We start from the raw sequence: 22,068 nt of genomic DNA on the forward strand, positions 1-22,068 counted from the left end.
CTATGGGCACAATCTTTGCTGTTATCTGAGAAATTATTTCTTGTCTTTTTTTTTTTTTTTGGCACCGGGCATCGAATTCTGGACCTTGCGCTTACAAGGCAGGTGCCGGAACCACTGAGCTAAATCCCCGGCCCAATAATGCAAGGAAGGAAGTTTTTTTTTAATTTGTTTTGTTTTGTTTTTTTGGTACCTGGGATCGAACTCGGGATCTTGTGCTTGCAAGGCTGGTGCCAGAACCACTGAGCTAAATCCCTGGCCCAATTGAGAAATTATTTCTGATTTCATTTTTTTCAGATCCTCTTTTGTTGCCAGTTCAAGGAGTCTAGGTTGTTGAATATCAGATTGTTCCATCTTGATTCCCTTTGGGGTTGCTGTAGGTGATCTGCAAGTCTGTTTTTGAGGCTTGTTTACAAGTCTTCTCATTTCCACGTGGCGGGGGGGTGTGCTTCTGGCACCCGTGTGACTCACCTTCTCTGCCATAGGAGTGTGGAATGGCGGTGGGGGAACCTCTTCCTGGGTGCTGGGATTTTCTCACCTTTTCTGCCCTAGGAGCATGGAATGGTGCTGGGGGAGCCTCTTCCTGGGCAAGTTTGAAGAGGTTTCAGTCCATAATTGGCTGGCTGCAAGTCAGGGAGGCTTGGCACAGGGGCATCACAGAGCAGGCAGGAGGTAGATGCAGATAAACAGCAGCAGCAGCAATGGCAGCAGCAGCAATGGCAGCAGCAGCAGCAATGGCAGCAGCAGAAGTAGCCCGTCATGAGATTCTTTTGCTAGATGCTCTCTGCTAGTGACTGTCTACATACAATTGATTGTTTCTTCTATACTTCCACTTATGTTTGACTTTATCTTCACTTCAAGCATTATCATTTTTCTTTGCTGCAGTTCCATCTCTATTGGCCAATTCTGTCTTTTGATATGCATATTTGTGAAATATCACCTGAGTTTGCCACTGGGAGACAAAGACATAGCACACCAATGTTCTTTGTGTCTGTGTGAACTGAGTACTAAATGCTCAGTCATCATCACTGACAGGCTTGGGAAGGATGAGGTGATTGGTGACAGATCATGGTGCACATCTACTATGTATATAGAGAACTGTGGACTGAAGAGCTAGCTGGGGAGTTTCTTTCTGCAGTTACATTTAGTTGTGGAAGTTGAGATCTGAATCACATCGATGGTAACTGAAATTCATGCATATGGGAACAGCACAGCGTCAGGACTGCTTGTGTTGTCTACTTAAACTGGAATGTTAGAATTCCTTTCCAGTTTCTGAGATTGGAGTGAAGTGAATGAATTGTCACAAAACAAAGAAAATGCCTCAGCATCTTCTTTAGCTTGTTTGTGGATGTTATTTTCTACGTATCTGAGTCAAAATTTTTTATGTGTTTGTAAGCTATTTACAGTTCTTCTATTCTGCCTATTACTATTTTGTACAGTATATAGCATTTAGAAAGATTAAGACAATACTAATACATGTTATACTTTTACTATCTACATCTTTAAAGCAGGACATAGTATTAAAAAAACTTTTGTCTTGAAATAATTAAAGATTGTCAGTCTATAAGGAATTGTAAAGGATGGAACAAAGTGGTCTTGTGTGTTTTCACCAAAGGTTAGTCCTTATATAACTGTAGAACAACATCAAACCCTGCATAATAGGGTAACGGGAATGGGTTATTTTTTTGTTTTTTGTTTTTTGTTTTTTTGGCAGTACTGGGGGATTGAGCCCAGGACCTTCACACTGAGCTATGGGGGACCAAGGGGTCTTCTTTATGGTTGTTTTAAAAATTTTGATATATGTTCTTGCTACATAGCCCTAAAAGGACTTGAGTTTACAATCTTCCTGCCTCAGCCTCCCAGAGTGCTGGGATTACAGGCACAGGGTTCCACACCTGGCAGGTCTGTCATTTTCATCACATTTGTAGATGGATGTAACCACTGCTACAACGAAGATGCCGAACTTTTCTCCCACCACAAAGCTCACCCTTTATAGTTACACTCAACTTCTCTGCCATCCCCAACCTCTGGTGACCAATTAATCTGTAATTTTGTCTTTCCAAAAATGACCAGAAGTTTGTTCCTTTTTATCACTTAGTAATAAGTATTCTGTGGTTAGTGTTGTTTATTAAAAGTTTGTATACATCATATCATGTTAGTTTACCCTTTTGCAGCTATTAAAAACTCAATATTATATTTTTGAGATGGATTCATAAAGATACCTATTTCATAAATAGCATCCAGTGTCAGTTTTAAACATTCAGTCTCTAAATTTTTGAACTAGTGATTTATACTTGACAAAACCCAAATATTTTTATTGAGTTATATACCTTGCATTTAATTTTCTACTTACTTTTCTCCTGCTTCTTGTTTCTCTTCTGCTTTTACTGTGATGACTGGATTTTAAATTTTCTTTATATAAATTATACATTTTTCTGTCTTTTAAATAGATACCTCAAAAATTTATCGTGCATAGTCGTCTTTAAAAATCTTACATTAATAAACAGCTTTACATTTCTTGTTTAAAAAACCTTTTAGACCTGGGTGTAGTGATACATGTCTGTAACCCCAGCACTAGGGAGGCAGAGGTGGGAGACTTCAAGTGCAAAACCAACCTGGGAACACAGGAGGACCCTGTCTCCAAACCAAACCAAACCAACAGACAACACAACCACAACATTTTAAAATATATTCGACTCTTCCTTCAAATTTTTATGTATTTTATTCCCATCATTGGTTTTATCTACTGTAGGTCAATGGCTTTGTTTCTATTAGTCATTACTCTCATTGCCTGTATTAATTTACACCCACCAATTGCTTGGTACTCCATTGTTTCCTGAGTTCACTATCCTTCATATAAAGTTCATATATTACTGAATGTTTTGTGAGTGGCAAAAAGTTATCACAATCTGAATGAAAACTTTTCTGAATACCAACTTTTCTCTTAAATATTTTAAGAGAAATATTTAAAAATATTTTTAATCATGAAAATTTTCCTTTTCCTTTCTTTGTGCATTGAAGAATTAATTAATTTTATTTATTTATTTATTTTGGGTCTGGGGATTGAACTCGGGACCTTGAGCTTGCGAGCCAGGCGGTGGAACCACTGAGCTAAATCCCCAGCCCTTAAAAAGTTTATATTTAAGTTGAGGACTACAAAGCCAAATTCCTGATCTTGAAAAACTAGCTATTTATAATACATTTTCAAGTGATGAGCTCTTCTTAGTTTAACTGTAATGTAATAGGCTGCCTTCCATTCACTTTCATGAATCCTTTTCCCTTGGTGGTTTAGAGACCACCTTTAGGCCAATATGAACATCCCATAGACACATGGCCATTTTCTAACCAGTTAGGTCAATGTCTGTGACACAGTCTCACATCTTTCAGCATGAACAGTGTGAAGAGTGAGGGAAGCCACATCTAACTGGGTACAATGAGAATCTGCTCTAAATGCTTATTTCTCTGGGGTGAGGATACCACACCCCTATTTGATTAAGAAAACCACTTTTCCAATTCAGAGGAGTTTTTTTCATTTTGAAGCAGTGCTGAGTACTGAACCCAGGGCCTAGAACAGCTGAGCCACTGGTCAAGCGCCCGCTGGCAGAGGCTCACCCCAGCCTGGGCCATGGATTCTTAGGCACCAGGTTCCTGCCTGCTGGCTTGCTAAGTGTGCCTCTCCAGGCTACCTTTCTATCTGGCTTCCTTCTTTTTCTGATCATTTTCCTTGATGTGTTTCAGGAAGCTGTATCAGCTCTTCAATACATACACCAGTTCTCTTGGCAAGTATCTTTCTTTTTTTGGTACCAGGGATCAAACTCAGGACCTTCCGCTTGCGAGGCAGGCGGCGGCACCACTGACCTAAATCCCCAGCCCCTTTAATTGTTATTTTTAAAAATCAAATTAAATTGTTTTAAAAACAGGGTCTCTTTATGTAGTTTAGTCTGGCCTTGAACTGAGTGATCTCCCTGCCTCAGCCCTCTGACAGCTGGAATTAGAGGCATGTGCCACCTTACCTGGCTAGAGCAGTTGTTTTAAACATGACTCACTTATTGGATTTCTTTGATTGCTGCTTATTCTTCCTGTATTGCCTATAACTTGTTTATCCTACCTTTAATTGATACTTGAATTGTTAACAGAATTCTAAATTACCAGATATTTTTCTGGAAAACTATTTTCTGGCTTCTACTTTTTTTTTTCTTTTGGTACTGGGTATCGAACTGGGGTCCTTGTGCTTGCGGAGCAGGTGGCGAAACCACTGAGCTAAATCCCCGGCCCTGGCTTCTACTTTTGACGGCTAGAAATTCAATTTGACAGTCTGATTATTTTTCCTTTGCAGATAATATCTTTTCTTTGTAGCTGCTTTTAATATTTTCCTTCTGTTTGGTATTCTACAGTTCCAGAAAGAAGTACTTTACAGTAGATTCACACTTGTTGTTGTCTTGGCTCTTTGTGATTATGTTAATAATTCTTATCACTCATTAATTATAAAAATTATTAAACAGCATTATATTGAATATGTTTTAATTTGTGTTATTATCTCTTTATAGAACTCTTATATCCTGCATGTTGGTTTTTTTCTTTGTATTTTTCATGTTTCATTTGTTATTTTTCACATTTCTCAGGTTTTCACTTTTCTTACTACATTATCCCTGGATAGTACCTCACATCTGTCTTCTAGTTCTCTAATCCAAACCTATTTCTATTCATTTTTCTATGTCTTGATATCTTTATAATGTTGTGCTCTTTCCTCAACAGTTTTTGTTTTTTAATTGCTCTTCCTTTCCTATCATACTGCGGATCAAACCCAAGGCCACTGTACCACTGAGCTACATCCCTAGCCCTTATTTTTATTTTTTGTTTTGAAACACGGTCTCATATAACTTGTGATGCTCCTACCTGAGCTTCCCAAAGTGCTGAGATTACACATAGGCACCACTGTGCTTGGCTTTTTGGGTCCCTTTAGTAACTTAAAATACGTTTGTTTTTAGTTTCAAATTGTCTTATCTCAAATCCCTGGTTTGATTGTTCTTGTTTGTTATAGTGTCATTTATGTTGGGGTAGCTTTTCTTTTCTTTTCTTTTGGTACTGGGGATTGAATTCAGGACCTTGCACTTTCAAGGCAGGCATGGTGCCACTGAGCTAAATCCCCGGCCAGAGTAGCTTTTCTTTTGAAGGTAAGCTTTACTGATGTGTGTGTGTGTGTGTGTGTGTGTGTGTGTGTGTGTCTCAGGCTAAAGAATAATGTTGAAGAAAAGTAGCTAGCAACCTAAAATTATATAATATTAATGCAGAGTAGTTCTGCATTTTTCAAAAATGTAATAGTTGAGGATAAACTTTATGCTACCATTTTTGGCTTACAGACACCTATGTCATGAACTAATACAGGCTAAGCCTTGATTTCCTTGAATGAATTTTTATTTTGTAAACCTTAAGGAACTGTTGGAAGGACAGTTTGCTTTAGTGTTTTTTGACCTGTAGGATGGAGTACTTGTCTTCCCCTTAATGGAGCAGCCTTTTAATGAGTTGCTAACTCCGATGAAATGGTGTCTTTCTACTACTTCTCAGAGCTGGAGTTCAAGGCCACTTCTCTTTCCCTGCATGGAGATGAAAACCATAACCTCTTGGCTGTAGTTCATATGTATAACTCGCCCACAACTCTCTGATGGTTGAGTTTGTTTTGTAAGCTGCCTGCTCTGGCTCTTCTTTAGCACTTTGATGTTTCTTCTCATTCATTTAACACCAACTGTATCTTTAAATCTTTAGCTGTTATATTTGTACTTAGCATTTTAATACAATTTTAAATTCAGTTTTATTTTTTTTAAGTGTGTGTGTGTGTGTATATGCAGGTCACCATGTTGCAAAATCTGCCAAATCTCAGTTCTCTGTGTGTAGAAACTGAGATGGTCATTTTTTTTACTGAGATGCTTGGCTTTTCAGAATAAAAAATTCAAGGGGTAATACTAAATTTTGTTTCATAACTAGTACACAGTGAGAAAAGGAGGAAATATAAAAAATAGGGAGAATCAAGGGCGATAGATGTTAAGCTGATATGTTGCAATCTCAGAAATACTACAGAAATGTAGTATTCTAATTCCTATAAATTGGTAAGTGAATAAATTATATGTCCCTACTGAAGGTGATTCTTAATTTTTCTAATTGAAGCTGGGCTGGGAGATATAACTTTAACTTCAACCACATTTTTTCCTTTGAGTAGGTGATGCTTTATTTTTGGTGTCAGACGTGTGTGGTCTGGTAGAAAGAAATACTTTTACTTTTCACTTCCTGTGGAGGGACAGGTGCATTAAGGAGGGATGTGAAAGTCTTCTTATCTGAGGAAAATTAAAATCAGACTACAAAAGTCTCATCAAATAAGAATTTTTTTAGACTTTATCACTACATAATAGGATGATTCTATAAAAAATAAAACGAATCCAGTCTCATAATAACCATGCTGAAGAAATCAGACCATTTTTGAAAAACATAATATAGAAATATTTACCATCAAGAAAAATCTCCCAAGTTTTCAGAAAGCATCAGTGAGCGGGCCCAACTCCCCCAGTGAGACCCGTCGGGAGCGGGCCTTCGACGCCAACACCATGTCCTCTGCCGAGAATATCCTCTGCCAGTTCTGTGACCAGGATCCTGCCCAGGATGCTGTGAAGACCTGTGTCACTTGCAAGGTGTCCTACTGTGACGAGTGCCTAAAAGCCATTCACCTGAACAAGAAGCCTTTTACAGGCCTTCGTCTGATTGAGCCAATCCCGGACTTGCACATCCTGGGGCTGCTGTGCCTGGAGCATGAGGATGAGAAGGTGAATACTTACTGCGTGACCGAGGACCAGTTAATAATCTGTGCCTTGTATAAACTGGTTGGGCGGCACCGCGATCATCAGGTGGCAGCTTTGAGTAAGCGCTATGACAAATTGAAGCAAAATTTAGAGAGTAACCTCACCAATCTTATTAAGAGGAACATGGAACTGTAGACCCTTTTGGCTAAGCTCATCCAAACCTATCAACATGTTGAAGTCAATGCTTCATGTCAAGAAGCCACATTGACAGACAAGTGTGATCTTCTCATTGAGATCATTCAACAAAGACGACAAATTATTGGAACCAAGATAAAAGAAGGAAAGGTATGATTTCTAGGACAGAAGATTTTGTACTCTTTACTGCAGAAAATATACCCCCATAATTCAGTGGCTTTGTAAATTGTGAGCATCTTTTTTTCCTTCACTTTCCATAATTCCCTCTGAAGTCTTTGTCTTATTCCATTTTGTGTTGTTATAATAGGATGCTTAGTATGTCTATTATGGCCATTATATTCTACCTCACTTGGCTGTGAGAAAGTGGGTTCATTTCATACTTACTGCTACATCTTAGCAATTATCACAGCATTAAATAAATTAAAAGTGAACCAGAATTTAAATATTGAAATTATAAAGTACTTCCTATGCCTTGGGAGAATTAAGACAGATATAACTTCATACTGCAAAATATCTTTATTTTCATTGTATCTTATACTGCTTTGTAGACATGTTAACAGTGCTTCTTTTCTACTGCTTGTATCTTTTCATTTTTATGACTTTACAGTAAGCCATATTCAAAAACGCAATTTATATTCTTTGTAAACACTCTCTTATGTATTCAAAAACATTGGTAACTTTACAGTGTATTACCAGCCTCGGACTAGTGTCACAGCTTTTAGCAAACAAACTTCAGGATACGGAATTCTGGGACAGGTCAGTAGTTGGATTGAGACCTACACGATACTCTTTCTGACAATCCACAAAAGAAGAATCTCAGAAACACAGAGACAAGATCAGATTTCTGAATGCTGACACTGAGGGCCAGGAAAAAGCAACTGTGAGACTGTTAGATAGGGTAGACTGAACAAGGGGGAAAGAGAGGACATGACATCTTCCCTTCAAAACTGAAACTCTAAGCTCAATTCCAAAGCAAATAAAGAAATCTGGAATTCCTAAAAGTATAGCCAACAAAATCAGCAGACCACATTACCTCAGAGATGAAATTATTTTTGTGAAAAAAATGAAGAAAAAACTTAAAGGAAACAGTCTTAAAAATATTCAAAGAGATAAATGAAGGAATGATTTTGATTTTGAAAGAAAAAATGTGAAAAGATGAAAGAAACCAAATAAAAATAGAAAGAAATAAATGAGCAGTTTTGAAAGTAAACATAGACACTTATAAAGGGAACAGATGCAAAAGAAATTTGGAAACTGAGTTTTGGCCTCTGCCTGTGAAATTTCATAAGTACAGGAAGACACAAAAAAGTCAATGACGTTAAAGCTCAGCAAATGTCCATTGGGTTTGAACTCAATGATTAGGAAAGAATATATGAAAATCTATACATGGAATATTCTAAAAATAATCATGTTTAGTTGGAAGGGATGTATCAGCAAATTTTACAAAGGTTGAATACCAAATAACTCTTCCTCTAAGACCATATATTATATCTAACTTGATATTATCCCTAATAAGAGTAATAGTTTTTAATATTTGGAAACTTTAAAATGTGTTCTTATAAAAAATACACTTTAAAAATAATTTGCTTAAAGTTAGAAATTTACCACAATGAAAGATCTATATCTAAGCAGCAAAAAATTATTTGAAGGCAAATTGATAACATTCAATTCCTTAAAAAATGAAAAGAAAATATATTAAAGGAAGACAATAGATTTTAAGTACAGTTAGAGAAAGCATAAGCAAATAAAGTCAATCACAGTAGAAGAATGAAAATAATAAACATAGGAGAAGTAAATGAAAATAAAAAGGAAAGCAAAATCTGTGTCAGCAATGAAGAGCTCAGAGCCTAACATTAAAACAATTATGAATAAAAATGAATTTCCCTCAGTTTTAAAAGGTTAAAAAAAGAAAAACAGAAATATATGTAGGACAGAGACACTGTGTAGTCTCCCAAAACTAAAATATTGACTATCTGGCCCTTACAGTAAAAGCTTGCCAATCCATAGTAAGAGGATTCATATTTGTAAAAAATAATTCATGAGATAAAGCTGTATTAGCACTAAGGAAAAAAGATTGGAGGGGGGTAAAAATCTAGTTTAAACACAATACAGTTTTTTTAAACAGAAGAAAATCGTATTGATTTTTATGCCAACAATTTGAAAACTTAAGTAAATAAGTAGTAGAAAACCTAATTAAGCCAAAAATTAAAAAGCAAAGGATATTTAATCATTAATTGAACATTTCCTTCAACTCACATTCCCCAAGCCCCACAAAATAACACCAGCCTCTAGTTCAAGCAATTGATAATCTCATTCTTACATAAACTGTTTCAGAAGGGAGGGCAGGGGAATGGGAAAAATAAGAATCAAGATGTATCATGTACAGGTACAAATTTTCAATGATGAATATGATTATAAGGTATACCTAAATGTACCAATAAACTTAATAAAAAATTAAAAAAGAAAAAAAGAAAAATCTCTAAACTTTTTATTTGAGAGCAAGATACTGAAGTTAAAAGTTTAAGAGCATCTATTTTTAAAATAACAAACATACAGTTTGAATCCTAGCTCAGCTATGTATTAGCTCTGTTGCTTTTTAGCAAATTATTTAATTCTCTGAATCCCAGTTTGCTTGTGTATAAAATGACAGTAATAATAGCAAATACTCATGATTCTAGTGATATTAGGAAAAAGCCACAAAATATACTCTGTAAAGCACTTATTACAGTCCTTGTACACAATGACCACTAATCTACAGTAACAACACTTAGAAAACATGTTGATTTCTAGAACCACTAGAATAAAACAAGCTCCAGAAGGCTGGGAGTGTCACAAACCAATCCTTCTGCTAACTACTTACAATTCTATGATTTCTCAGATGAAAAAATGGGGGAAATAATATTCTCATAGCTTGAAAAAATAGCGGTGAGGATGCTTATATTATGTGGGGCCTCAGTTTTAAGAATGCTAAGCACTGTTTGGGAATATTACTCTTTGTGAATTAGCCCCTGCACTTGCTGTATGTTAAAGTGCTTGCTCTAGTAGAAACACTTTTACCTAGGAATGAACATGTCCTCATACAAAAAGTATTGAAGCAATAGTAAATCTTTCTGACCTTTGATCAAAATTCTCAAGTCCAGATAATTTCTGTAATGATTAGAAAGTGTTTTCTCTATGGGTGAAATATTTTAATTCCTTGCTTTTAATTTGTCTATTCATTTTTGTTTCCTAGGCAAGTTTGCATCTTCTATGCTAAGCTTGGGAAAAACTTATAATTATTCTATTCTTTTGAAAAGTTACTGGTTACACCAAATCACCTGAGTTCCATCTCTTGGGAACAATGACAAATGGTTACTGGCAGTGCAAAGATCAAGTGCTGAGAGTTCAAGGTCAGCTTTTCTACATGACACCTAAAGGGACAGTCATTTCTCAGGGTCTCCAGGCAAATGCAGGGTGGCGACATAGTGTACCCATCACTAAGGTGCCATGTCTGGCATCTAAATGGAGCTCTAATCCCAATGGAGCCAAGTTATTAGAGATCTAATTGCCATTGTCTAATAACTTCTTTTGAGGTCTTTGTATATTGGTTAACTTAAATATTCAATGTATCTAGCTAGAAACAGCTATTAAAACTACAATTGTTTCATAAATTTTTATTTTTCAATCCCCATACTGTCTTGTGAATTAATAAACAGCATTCAGATAAAATAAGAATATTCATCAATAATGCAAGATCTTCTGTCACTGGGGAGGGACCCCAGTACATTGTTGATTTTCCCCAGAAACTCTAGGGAAATAATGTATCTTCTGTAATGCACTTCTGTCTTGGATATAGATCATGCTGGAGAATTTTTACTTTGAGCAAAAATGTTTTTATTCATATGTTCTTTCCAATAGAGTTTTATTTGAACTCATCATCATCCTAAGTTTATTTCAAGTTATTACTTTTTGGCCTGTCTTTCCAGAGCTAGCTATGAATACACAGTGGACTTTAAAATGGCACAGCTTTTTATTTAAAATGAGCCATGATGGTCTTGTCCCCAGCTAAAGGAGTGTAACATAGCCTTCCTAAGGGATTTAAATGTTCCTCAAAGAATGGATCCTGAGTCAACAAGCAGAAAAATACAGAAATTTTCCTCAAGGGTTTAATGTTTCCTTAAGTGACCGATTGACAGCTGCGGATTTGCCCAGTGACATTGTCCTTTGAGAGACCCGACAATCTTTCCCAGGTTCTCTGAAGCCTCTTTGGTGTCACACGGGGACAAACCCCCGTGATACTGCCAGGCCCCTCTCTGTCCAAAGGCTATGACCTGGACCAATTCATTGCAGTGCAGTTTAATTAAACTGCACCAGAGTTGTTTCCCTGGTAAAATAAGTGTGGGAAGAGAATGTGTGTCAAAAGGGACATGCCCCCGACTGTGTGCACTTTATTGTTACACCACAGCTAATATATTGTGGGAATTCCATGGAGTCCATGATAAACTGTATTATCGAACTCCATAAAATAGGCATTCCACTAGTGCAGGTTACTGTAGCTCAAAATTCTATTAATCCTTCTAATTTATTATATTATAGCTGTATGTGAGGTCTTATAAATTTGTTATACTTCTTTCATCTAAAAAAACCTGCACTCTTGTTTCTCCTCTCAAATAAAACTTCTTATTATTTGCTGTGTCTGTCTCTAAAAATGTAATAGCCACTTGTAAGTAAATATAATTACTGTCTGAGAAATGTAAACTGCATTTGACATGTCTTCTACTCTAAAATTTAAAGATTCTATTAAACCTTGTTGTATGAGTATAAATCCTGGTGCATGAAGACTCTGGATTTTTATTTCCAGTTCTAGCAATAAGTTTCCATAAATGACATCTTTAGAATTTTCGTCATTTTCGTGTATGACAAAATAACTTACTTATAGTATTCTTTCCTCTTTATCAGCTAAAAAGGAGGCCAATAGGAGGGCAGAGATAACACCTGCTTTGGTCATATTTGTATTTCTAATGCCAAGTACAATGCTTGACATATATTAGAGGCTCAACAAATCTATGTTAAAAAATTGGAGGGTGAATGCATTAAAAATACTATTATTTTCCTAAATTAGCCTTCACATAATTTTTATTTGTATATTGATTAGCATATTTACTAGGGAGAATAGCATCTAAAGATATGCAGAAATAAATTTCCATCAAGTTATGAAATTTCAGTTCCTACTTGTAGGTTGCAGCTCACATAGCTTTAGAATCCATAGTACCTCAAGATAAGTGAGGTCTGGGGGCTACAAGTAAGTTAAAGATTCTCTGGTAAGAAGGAGTGTACACTGAATTCCAAGTCAGACCCATTTTGGATCAGCTGATACCTGCGTTTGTGGTCAATGAATTGAGAACACTTCATTGTATCTGAATATCAGTCAAGCACCCTATTCCTGCCATCTTGAATTTTAAAGGTAAGTGCTGAGTGACACAGGAAGACTAGACACAGAATAGAAATCTATCACCATTAAATTAGTGTCTCTAGTGGCAGTGGACAGAGAAAATGACCAGACATCTTTTTTTAGCACCTCTTGCTTCAGAACACTCTGGATGAGGAAATGATGGTGAGTTTCATTCAGTACTGGCAGCCAGGAATTACAAAATAAATGAAAATAACTGGCATAGTGAGCATAGTATTAGAAACTTGAGCTACCAGGTCAAGCTTGAAAATAGAATTGCTGTTTCCTCTTAGAATCATTTCTTTTGTCATAGTTGGGGTAACAGTAATGAGATTGGCTAATTTTCTGATAGTAGCTAAGTTTCTCTTCTGTAAATGAAGACAAACTTTCCCTTTGATGCCACTCTTTTTCTTGAAGAAAAAATTGCATTAAAACAGGTTTCAGAATGTCCTCAGAACTGCCACCATTAATGGTCTCGGAGCCATGTCTAGTCTCACTCTGGTCCTTGAAGCCAGGGAAGTTTCTTCTGGTGTGAAAGACCTGAGTTGTTCATTTTCCACTGGGGAGATATGTGGCACAGTGGAAAGAATATGATTTTGAGATTCATCACACCTGGACTTGAATCCCACTTCTATCTTTTAATAACTGCAAATGCAGGAAAACTAATTGTTCAGAACCTATAGCATAGGATTTTACTGAAAATTACATTAGATATTATTATATGCCATGTTCTTAGTATAGGTCCTGGCACAGAGTAGCTTCTCAATAAATAGCTGCAATTATTTATCATGATCATCTTTTTTATCCAGGTGTAATAATATGGCAAATCCTACATGAAAAGAGCATTTGAGTTAAGCAACTTTCTTATTGGATTCTTAGTTTTTATACTTAAATATACATATTAAATTTGCAAAGAACATTGAATTGTAGATTCTAAGGGGAACCATTCTCCTACTAATCTGCCCTGAGATTTTCAATTAGCTTTTCTGTTTCCTTTCTGCATTTTTGAAAGTGCCAACACTACTCCTAAAAGTGACTGAGAAGCATGTGTTTTGGTTACTATTTCAGTTTTAACTATCCTATATTTATATAGATAGATGCTGCATGAAGTGAAACATGCTCTAGATGGAATTAATGTGCCTAGAGAGATAAAAATGAGTAGCTTCTAGAACTTTAGAGCCAGAAGACTGGACTTCATCTCATGCCTTTAGTTTGCTTAGCATCTTTCCTACTTGGACCACTTGTGATTTGTGCTAAACACTATGCCAAGTCTGTGGTACATGAATTCCCCATTGAATCTTCACAATAAACCTAAGAGGAAGGTCTAATTATTATTTCCAATTGATGGATGAGGACACTAAGGGTTAGAGAAGTAAGGTAACTTGCTCCAGATTGTCCAGGTAGCAGTTGGTTTAGAGTAGGGATGAAAGAGGTGGGAATCACTTCAGGTCTGTGGTTTGCAATATCTGCACCCAACTCATGCCCAACTATCTCTACTTTTTTGGACCTTGTCTAGTCAATATAAGCTAATGGTAAGTTCACAGATATAAAGCTTGTTGGAGGTAGATTGGCCTTGGGCATAGTGGAGGGGATTCAACTTTTTTTATACCGTTGTCCAAATGGTGACTTGGAGGGAAATGCCTCACACGTCAAAACACATGCACATATAAGTTCTTACTGTAATGTAAAATCCTATAATTCAAGTATATTACATGCTTTGAAGTACCATTTTAACTCCTTTTTTTAGAGAACAAAGTGAAATCTAACTACATAATTTAAGTAAACAACTAAATTACTCATAGACCTAATTCATAAAAATGATAAATGATACTTAATTTTTCTCTCTCCCACTTGATGATTCTGGGGCTTGAACCTAGGGTCTCAAGTATGCTAAGCACAAATATGTTGCTGAACTGTACCCCTGAGTTGATACGTAATTTCTTTACAATTTGAAAACACAGAGATGATTTCTGTATTGGGAAAACTAATGTAATCTTAAAAAAATATCCAGCACTTTCAGTTTTGGAATAAAAATATGATAAAAGTGAAATTAAACGTTTTCAAACATTTCATTTTGATGGTAGAATAATAGAATCCATATAGGGATTCTATATAGAATTGATTTTAATGTATTCTTTTTAGCAAACTAATTCACACTGGTTATTTAGGAACATATGCAATAAAAACTTCCTTTCTTCTAGATTGAGATAAAAGAGCAGTTTTTTACCCTTTACATATAGTGTCACTAAAAAGTGAACAAAGTGTTTTTCATATTTCAGGAGATACTATGTGAGATTCAGCAGGTATTTGTGAAGTGTTATATGAAATAATTCAAGGGAATTTTTGCAATGTATATGACTAGAATAGCTGCTACTAAAACAACATAAAACAGTTTATCAAAATAGTTTTACAATAGGACATTTTCTAACTTTGAAGTGAAATGGGTTAATAAATGCAGCATTTATTAATATTAATGCATATAACATTTCTAAATAATACTAAATCATAAAGTTTGAAGTCAAAGAGTTTTAGTATTATTCCCTCACTTGACAAAATAATTATTTTACTTTCTATAGATAATGGGTCAGTTTGAAAATACTTCACTGAATCAAGGAGGCCACCTTATCTGGTATTTGTCATTCTATTATTTTATGTCTCAACTTGCTTGCTTGTCTTACTCTATATTATTAGGTACTTAGGCAACATCACAGTTGCAGTTCAGGACCTTTCATGGGATTTATATTAAACCTCTGGAAACCCTGCTGCCTTCTGATACATGGCCCAGAGTGAGAGTGAACATCTATCGATAGAAGGTCCACCAGAAAAGTATCACGACCTTTGATCTGCCTGTGACATACTGTACAAAGATTTTGGAAGTGCTGTCCAGGATAATCCATCATTGAGCAATTTGATATAACCTTGATGACCTTGCTCCTGTGGCACCAGCACAAACGTGGTGTAGCCAGTGCTTTAAAACAGTTGGAAATATTGGACAAAGACTGACATTCTAAAGAGCAATAAAATACGAAATACAAGTTTGTCAAGTAAATGAAGCCATATATCTGTGAAAATGTTGCTTTGTTTCAAAGTTGTTTAGTAATTTCTGAAATCTTTAAACACTAGGAAAACTTTTCTAAGCTAATCAGACCAGATCATGCAAGTGAGGGTGTGTGGCACATTCCTGGAGGTTGTCAGAACACTCTTGCACATCTCTGGGTGTGTATGTCGCTGCACAATATACGAAAGCATTTGCCGCTTAGATTTGAAAGACAAATTTAGAGCATATTTAGAGCAAACTAAAAATGAATCTATGATGAATTATGTAAAAGCAGTAAAGAACCAAGTCAAGGAATAAAATGTGATAAGTGAGTAGTAGAGGTATTAATAATTAAGATCCACAAAAAAGAAAGAAAAAGAAAGGAAGGGAAGGAGGGGGGGGCAAAGTTTTGATCTTTTGATCATAGGATAAACTACATGTTCCACTGATCTTTAGAAAATTGGTGGTTGAAAATATTTTAGCATCTTTTTTCTTTTGGCAAAGCATCCTTTCTGAGCACAAAAATAGAATATAAGAGAAATGGTTGAAAAAGTTTCTACCCCTGGCTGCCAGAAAAAAGTAACCCTTTTCTATTGTTGGTGTTAATGTAAACTGGTCCATCACCATGGAAAGCAGTATGGAGATTTCTCAAAAAACTAAAACTAGAAGTATCATTTGACCCAGCTATTCCCGTCTGCAGCTGCTCTGAGTTCTGAGTTCAGTTGGTCCCTTTCCAAAATGGCTAAAACAAATACTGAGAGAGCTGTGGGGGGAAAAGGAACCCTTCTCCACTGTTAGTAAGAGTGTAGACAAGTGCAACCATTGTGGAAATCAGTGTGGAGATTCCTCAAAAAACTAGGACTAGAGGTTCTATTTGACCCAGCTATTTCCCTTCTTAGTATCTTTCCCCCCAAATTAAAAGTATCACACCTTAGTGATATATGCACACCCATGTTTATAGTAGCACAATTCATAATAGCTAAATCTTGGAGCAGCCTATATGTCCATCAACAGATGAATAGATAAGGAAAATGTGGTATTTATATACAATGGGGTGCTACTCTGCATAAAGAAGGATAAACCTGAAGCATTTTTAGATAAATGGATGCACTTCATGACCACAATCTTAAGTGAAATAAATCAGGCACACAAGTTTAAATATCACTTGACTTCACTTGTGTGAGAAATTCAAAGTGTAAATAAGGAGCAAAATGAGGGAGAGATATTAGGAATTAGGAAGAACTTGTTCAAATGGGAAAGGAAAGAGTAGATTGGGGAGGAAGAAGGAAGAAAAGAAAAAAGGATTTCAAGAAAAAAATGTGAATGTACTCATTATGTACTGAAAACATGTATTAATAAACATAAAATGTGAAAAAGGACATTGGTGTCCCAAGAGGCTAATAATTACAGTACAAATGCTGTAATTTCTTAAGAAATTTCAACAGTGATTAAAAAGTAAAACAAATCCTCCACAAAAGAAAAGGTTTCTGTCTCTATAGTGTTCACATCTTGATGAGAAGACAATATGTAGACAAGAAAAGTCCTTTGAAATAAATGAAATCTAAGCTATTCTAAATGAGTGCATTCAGAATTTCCATCACAGACAGCTCCCAGCACAGAGAAGGCTTCTGGGTCAATGTGCCACAGCTCCCAGCACAGAGGAGCCTTCCAGGTCAATGTGCCACAGCTCCCAGCACAGAGGAGGAGTCCAGATCAACATATCACAGCTCCCAGTGCAGAGTAGGAAGATTCCAGGCCAACTTACCACAGCTCCAGCACAGAGGAGTTGAGCTGCAAAGGTGCCAGCAGCACCCACACAACCCCATCAAAATGAGAAGACATGAAAACAAGTCTCAGAACCAGACTTCCAGATCCCCTAAAGCAACTCGAAAGGGAAACAAGATGGAACACTCTGATATACAACCACTTGGACTCCCTGAACTAGCAATGAAAGAGGATCTGAAAAAAATGAAATCAGAAATAATTTCTCACATAATAGCAGAGATTGTGCCCATAGTGCAAGACATAATTAATAAATCTAGAGAGGACACCCTAAAGAAAATGAGGATCTGAGGAACATGATGGAATCCCAACATAGGAAACAAATGGAATCAATAAAATATACAAACAGGTTTTCAAGAGATTAAAAACTCCACTGAAAGTCTATGCAGCAGAATGAGCCAATGTGAGGACAGAATTTCAGATATAGAAGATAAGATTGCAATTAGTGACCAGGAAAAGAAAAATTGCTTTAAAATTGTAAGGGACCATGAGAAATCAATCCAGCAGCTCATAGATGATGCAAAGAAAAATAACATAAGAATGATTGGAGTCAATGAAGAAACAGAAGAGAGTGCAGATGACATAAAAAAACTGTTCACAGAAGTGATGGCAGAAAACTTTCCAAGCGGGGGAAAACAACTTGACATACAGATAAGTGAGGCATACAGGACTCCAACTAGCCTTGATCAAAAAAAAAAAAAATCTACACACAGGCATATAATTGTTAAGATTCCAGAAACCCAACAGAAGAACAAAGTTCTACAAGTAGTTAGAGAAGAGAAACAAATCACATACAAAGGAAAGCCCATCAGAATCACAGCAGATTTCTCAATGTAAATCCTCAAGGCAAGAAGAGGTTGGAATGTTGTATTTCAAGACCTAAAGGAAAACAACCTCCAACTCATATTGATGTACCCTGCAAAACTATCTTTCAAAATTGATGGAGAAATATGATACTTCCATGACAAAGAGCACATTTGGAACTTCATGAATACCAAACCTGCATTCAAAAAATTTTAGAGAAAATCCTAGAAAAAGACAATGAGGATCATGACCTAAGGAAGCCCAGCAGAATGAATCCACTGGGCACAACAAGAAATTAAAAGCAAAGTGGGAGGATCAAACAAAAAGAAAAAGTCATGACAATGATAAGTCAATATGTATCAGTTATAACCATCAATTTTAATGGTCTCAACTCACCAATCAAAAGATGCAAGATCCAAGAATATGCTGCATACAAGAAACACACTTAATTCAAAAGGAAACTCATAGACTGAAAGTTAAAGGGTGGAAAACAATGCTCCACGTGACAGGAACCCGAAAAAAAGCAGGAGTAGTTATCCTCTTTGCAGATCAAATGGATTTCAAACCCACACTGATTAAGAGAGACAAAGAAGGACATTACATCCTTGGAAAGGGAACAATCCAAGAGGAAGAAATGACAATCATAAATACCTATGCACCAAACACTAGTGTGCCCAACTATACAAAACAAATACTAACAGACATGAAAAATCATATAAGCAAAAATACAATAGTAGCAGGGAACCTCAAAACCCCATTGTCACAGATAGATCAACTAGACAAAAAACAAGCAATGAAATACTAGGACTCAGTAAAACTCTTGAACAAATGAACTTAACAGATGCTAACAGAGTTTTCCACCCCACAAAATCAGAATGCACATTCTTTTCAGCTGCACATGGGCCATTCTCCAAAATAGACCACACAGTAGCTCATAAAACATATTTAGGTAAGTGCAAAGGAATTGAAGTTATCCCCTGTATATTATGAGACCATAGTGCAATGAAATTGGAGATCAATAGCAAAAGAAACTGCAAAAATTTCATAAACACATGGAAATTGAACAAAACATTTCTGAATAACCAATGGGTCACAGAGGAAATTAAAGAAGAAATCAGACAGTTCCTTCAATTAAATGACAATGACAATACAACATATCGGAATCTATGGGAAACAATGAAAGCAGTCTTATGAGGGAAATTCATAGCAGTGAATATTCATATTAGGAAAACAGAGCAAGTCCAATTCAAAAACTGATGCTGAACCTCAAGCTTCTAGAAAAAGAAGAGCAGTACAAACCCAAAGCCCATAGAAAGGAGGAAATTATAAAGACCAGGGAAGAAATCAATGCAATGGAGACTAAGAGAACAATATAAAAAAATCAATGAAACCAAGAGTTGGTTCTTCAAAAGACTAAACAAAATTGACAAACCCTTAGCCAACTTTATCAGAAAAAGGAAAGAAAAGGCCCAAATCCATGCAATTAGTAATGAAAAGGCTGAAATTACAACGGACCCAGCAGAAATCCAGAGGATCATTAATACCTACTTTGAGAACGTATACGCCAGTAAGATGGAAAACACAGAAGAGAAGAAAAAAAAGGCACGGCGCGGTGAGCTTGCGCCACTGGAGTAGCTCCAGACTGAGGGTGCTGGGAGCCAGGAGCAACGGGGTCGCTCAGCTGCACGCGCCTCAGGGACATTTTGCTCAGGCCTCCTCACCGAGGGCAGCCGCAAGGAGACGGACATGAGAGAGGCGGCTTCGCTGTGGAAGCAGCACGGAATGAAGCAAGCGGCCCAGTTCATCCACAAGGACTCCGCCGACCTTCTGCCCCTGGACGGCCTCAAGAACCTGGGCTCGTCTAAGGACGCGCAACCTCATAACATTCTGCAGAGGCATCTCATGTAAACCAACCTGTCTAAGCTCTGAAGCAGTCGTGTTCCTTGGGCCTCCAAGACCAACAAACTTAACCAGGCTAAATCTGAAGGACGAAAGAAGTCTGAGGATGATGACATGATTTTGATTTCTTGCCAGTGTGCTGGAAAGGATGTGAAAGCCTTGGTTGACACAGGCTGTCAACATAATCTCATATCTTTAGCCTGTGTGGACAGATTGGGACTCAAGGAGCTTGTTAAATCTCACAAGCATGAAGGAGAAAAGCTTTCTCTGCCTGGCATCTTAAGGTAGTGGGTCAGATTAAGCATCTAGTGATCACCCTGGGCTCCTTCCACCTGGATTGTTCAGCAGCTGTGGTTGAGGACAATGAGAAAAACTTGTCTCTTGGTCTCCAGACTCTCCGATCCCTGAAGTGTATCATAAACTTGGATAAGCACCGACTGATCATGGGGAAGACTGACAAGGGAGAGATCCCTTTTGTGGAGACCGTTTCTTTGAATGAAGACAACACTTCAGAAGCGTAACTGCACCCAGCAGGATGTCTGCATGCGTGCACACACCAGGTTGACAGATTGAGATGGGTTTGAACCAAATGTGTAGCAACTTACTGTGGACCAAGTCTTTCCTTCCAATAGATGCTCCAGGGGCTCCTTCTCCCCTAGACCTCTCTAGACTATAGTTTGTGCTTAGAGATCTTGTCTGGTTACAGCCATTGTTTTTTACTCCTTTGATCATTTAATTCAATAGACCCTTTATGACACTGCCAGGTCTCACTTGTGGCCTATTTCTCTGCTTCTTTCAAAAGTTTGCTTTTATTAGTCAAGTAATAGGGCTGCCAGGTTCTATTTCTTCATAGATACACCGCTTCTTTTCCTATAGCTAAATGTATAATAAATAGGAACCTGACTTACCTTCTTTCAGCTGTTTCAAAGAGGTGTAGGAAACCTATGTCTTGGAATTAGAATCTCTGCTGATTAATTCATTTATTTCTCAGGTATGAACTGATCTAAAAGAGCCTAGAGTGGTCGCCTACTCTAAACACTTCACTTAAAGGTCCACAGAGGCAAGTGAATTGTTCAAGCTCATATATTATGTCAGTGGCAGGAGGGACCTAAATTCAGACCTGATTTCCAAGCCAGGGCTCTTGTGCTGCCTCATTTGTTTTCAAGCCTTAACAGGAAGACAAAGGAGTAAGAGTGTGTGAAAAGGGCAGGGTAGGGGAAGAATGTGTTTTGGAGACAGATGCCAGGAGGGTCTGAGTAGACCACCTTCCTGGGTACCAAGCCCGCCAAAAGTGCCCTACCTGAACTGTTACATTTAGGGCCTTCTTTTGGCACTAAAACCTGAGGGTACAGAGATGAAGTGAGGTAGTCTTTCACTGTGAACTTCTTGGAGAGGAGGAAGGGGAAGAGATCACAAACAGATGAATATTAATCCCTGTCTGAGACACATCACTGATGCCTTTAGTAAATAATCTAGGCATCACTGTGAGACATTGATTACTACCAAGATCCAGTCAGTTTTTCAACCCAGCCTGTTAGATATCTGAAAGAGACTCAAGTATCTGGAAATAGGGGTAGAGAAAGAAAATGAAAAAACCCACAGCAGGGTTAGAATAGAAGGGAGAAGCCTGAGTAGAGTAATTGGTGGTGAGGCCTACCTGGGGAAAGCTTTCTGGAATGGAGGCACAGAGTGAAGCTTCCAGGCAGGGAACTGAGGATTGGGAAATTCCTCAGCTTTGTTCAGATCTGGGGAAGCTGGTAGTATTAAGAACAACCTTTTATAACTGGGCAGTATTGCCTGACCCTCTCAAAGGGTTGGGGAAATCCTGGGAGTTTTTAAAAGCTTTTTTGTTGTTGTCATTGTTTCTTCAGGTGTCAGTTTAAGCACACTAGGACAGTGGACCCTTGACTTACAAACTATCAGCTCACAAGGGCTGGTTGTAACTCAACTTGGCTGTAAGTCAATACAGCTGAGATCTGGATGTTTACCTGGGTACATACTATACATAACAAAAGGCGGCTGAATCTTCCAAGTTGTCCATATGTCAGGCCAGTCATAACTTAAGAGTATTTGTAATAGAATCTCCCATTCAGTTCAGTCATAAAAATATTTGGATGAGTCAGAAAAATACCCAGATG

General features: G+C 37.1%; 1 pseudogene; it reads left to right on the forward strand.

The window, feature by feature from the left end:
* The first annotated feature begins 673 nt into the window (after positions 1-673).
* On the forward strand, positions 674-20,651 carry LOC110349924 (nuclear receptor-interacting protein 3-like; annotated as a pseudogene).
* The last annotated feature ends 1,417 nt before the right edge of the window (positions 20,652-22,068 follow it).

This window comes from Heterocephalus glaber, unplaced genomic scaffold, assembly GCF_053883595.1.
Source record: "Heterocephalus glaber isolate CG9 unplaced genomic scaffold, H.glaber_assembly_v1.0 deba00001454, whole genome shotgun sequence".
Classification (NCBI taxonomy): domain Eukaryota; kingdom Metazoa; phylum Chordata; class Mammalia; order Rodentia; family Bathyergidae; genus Heterocephalus; species Heterocephalus glaber.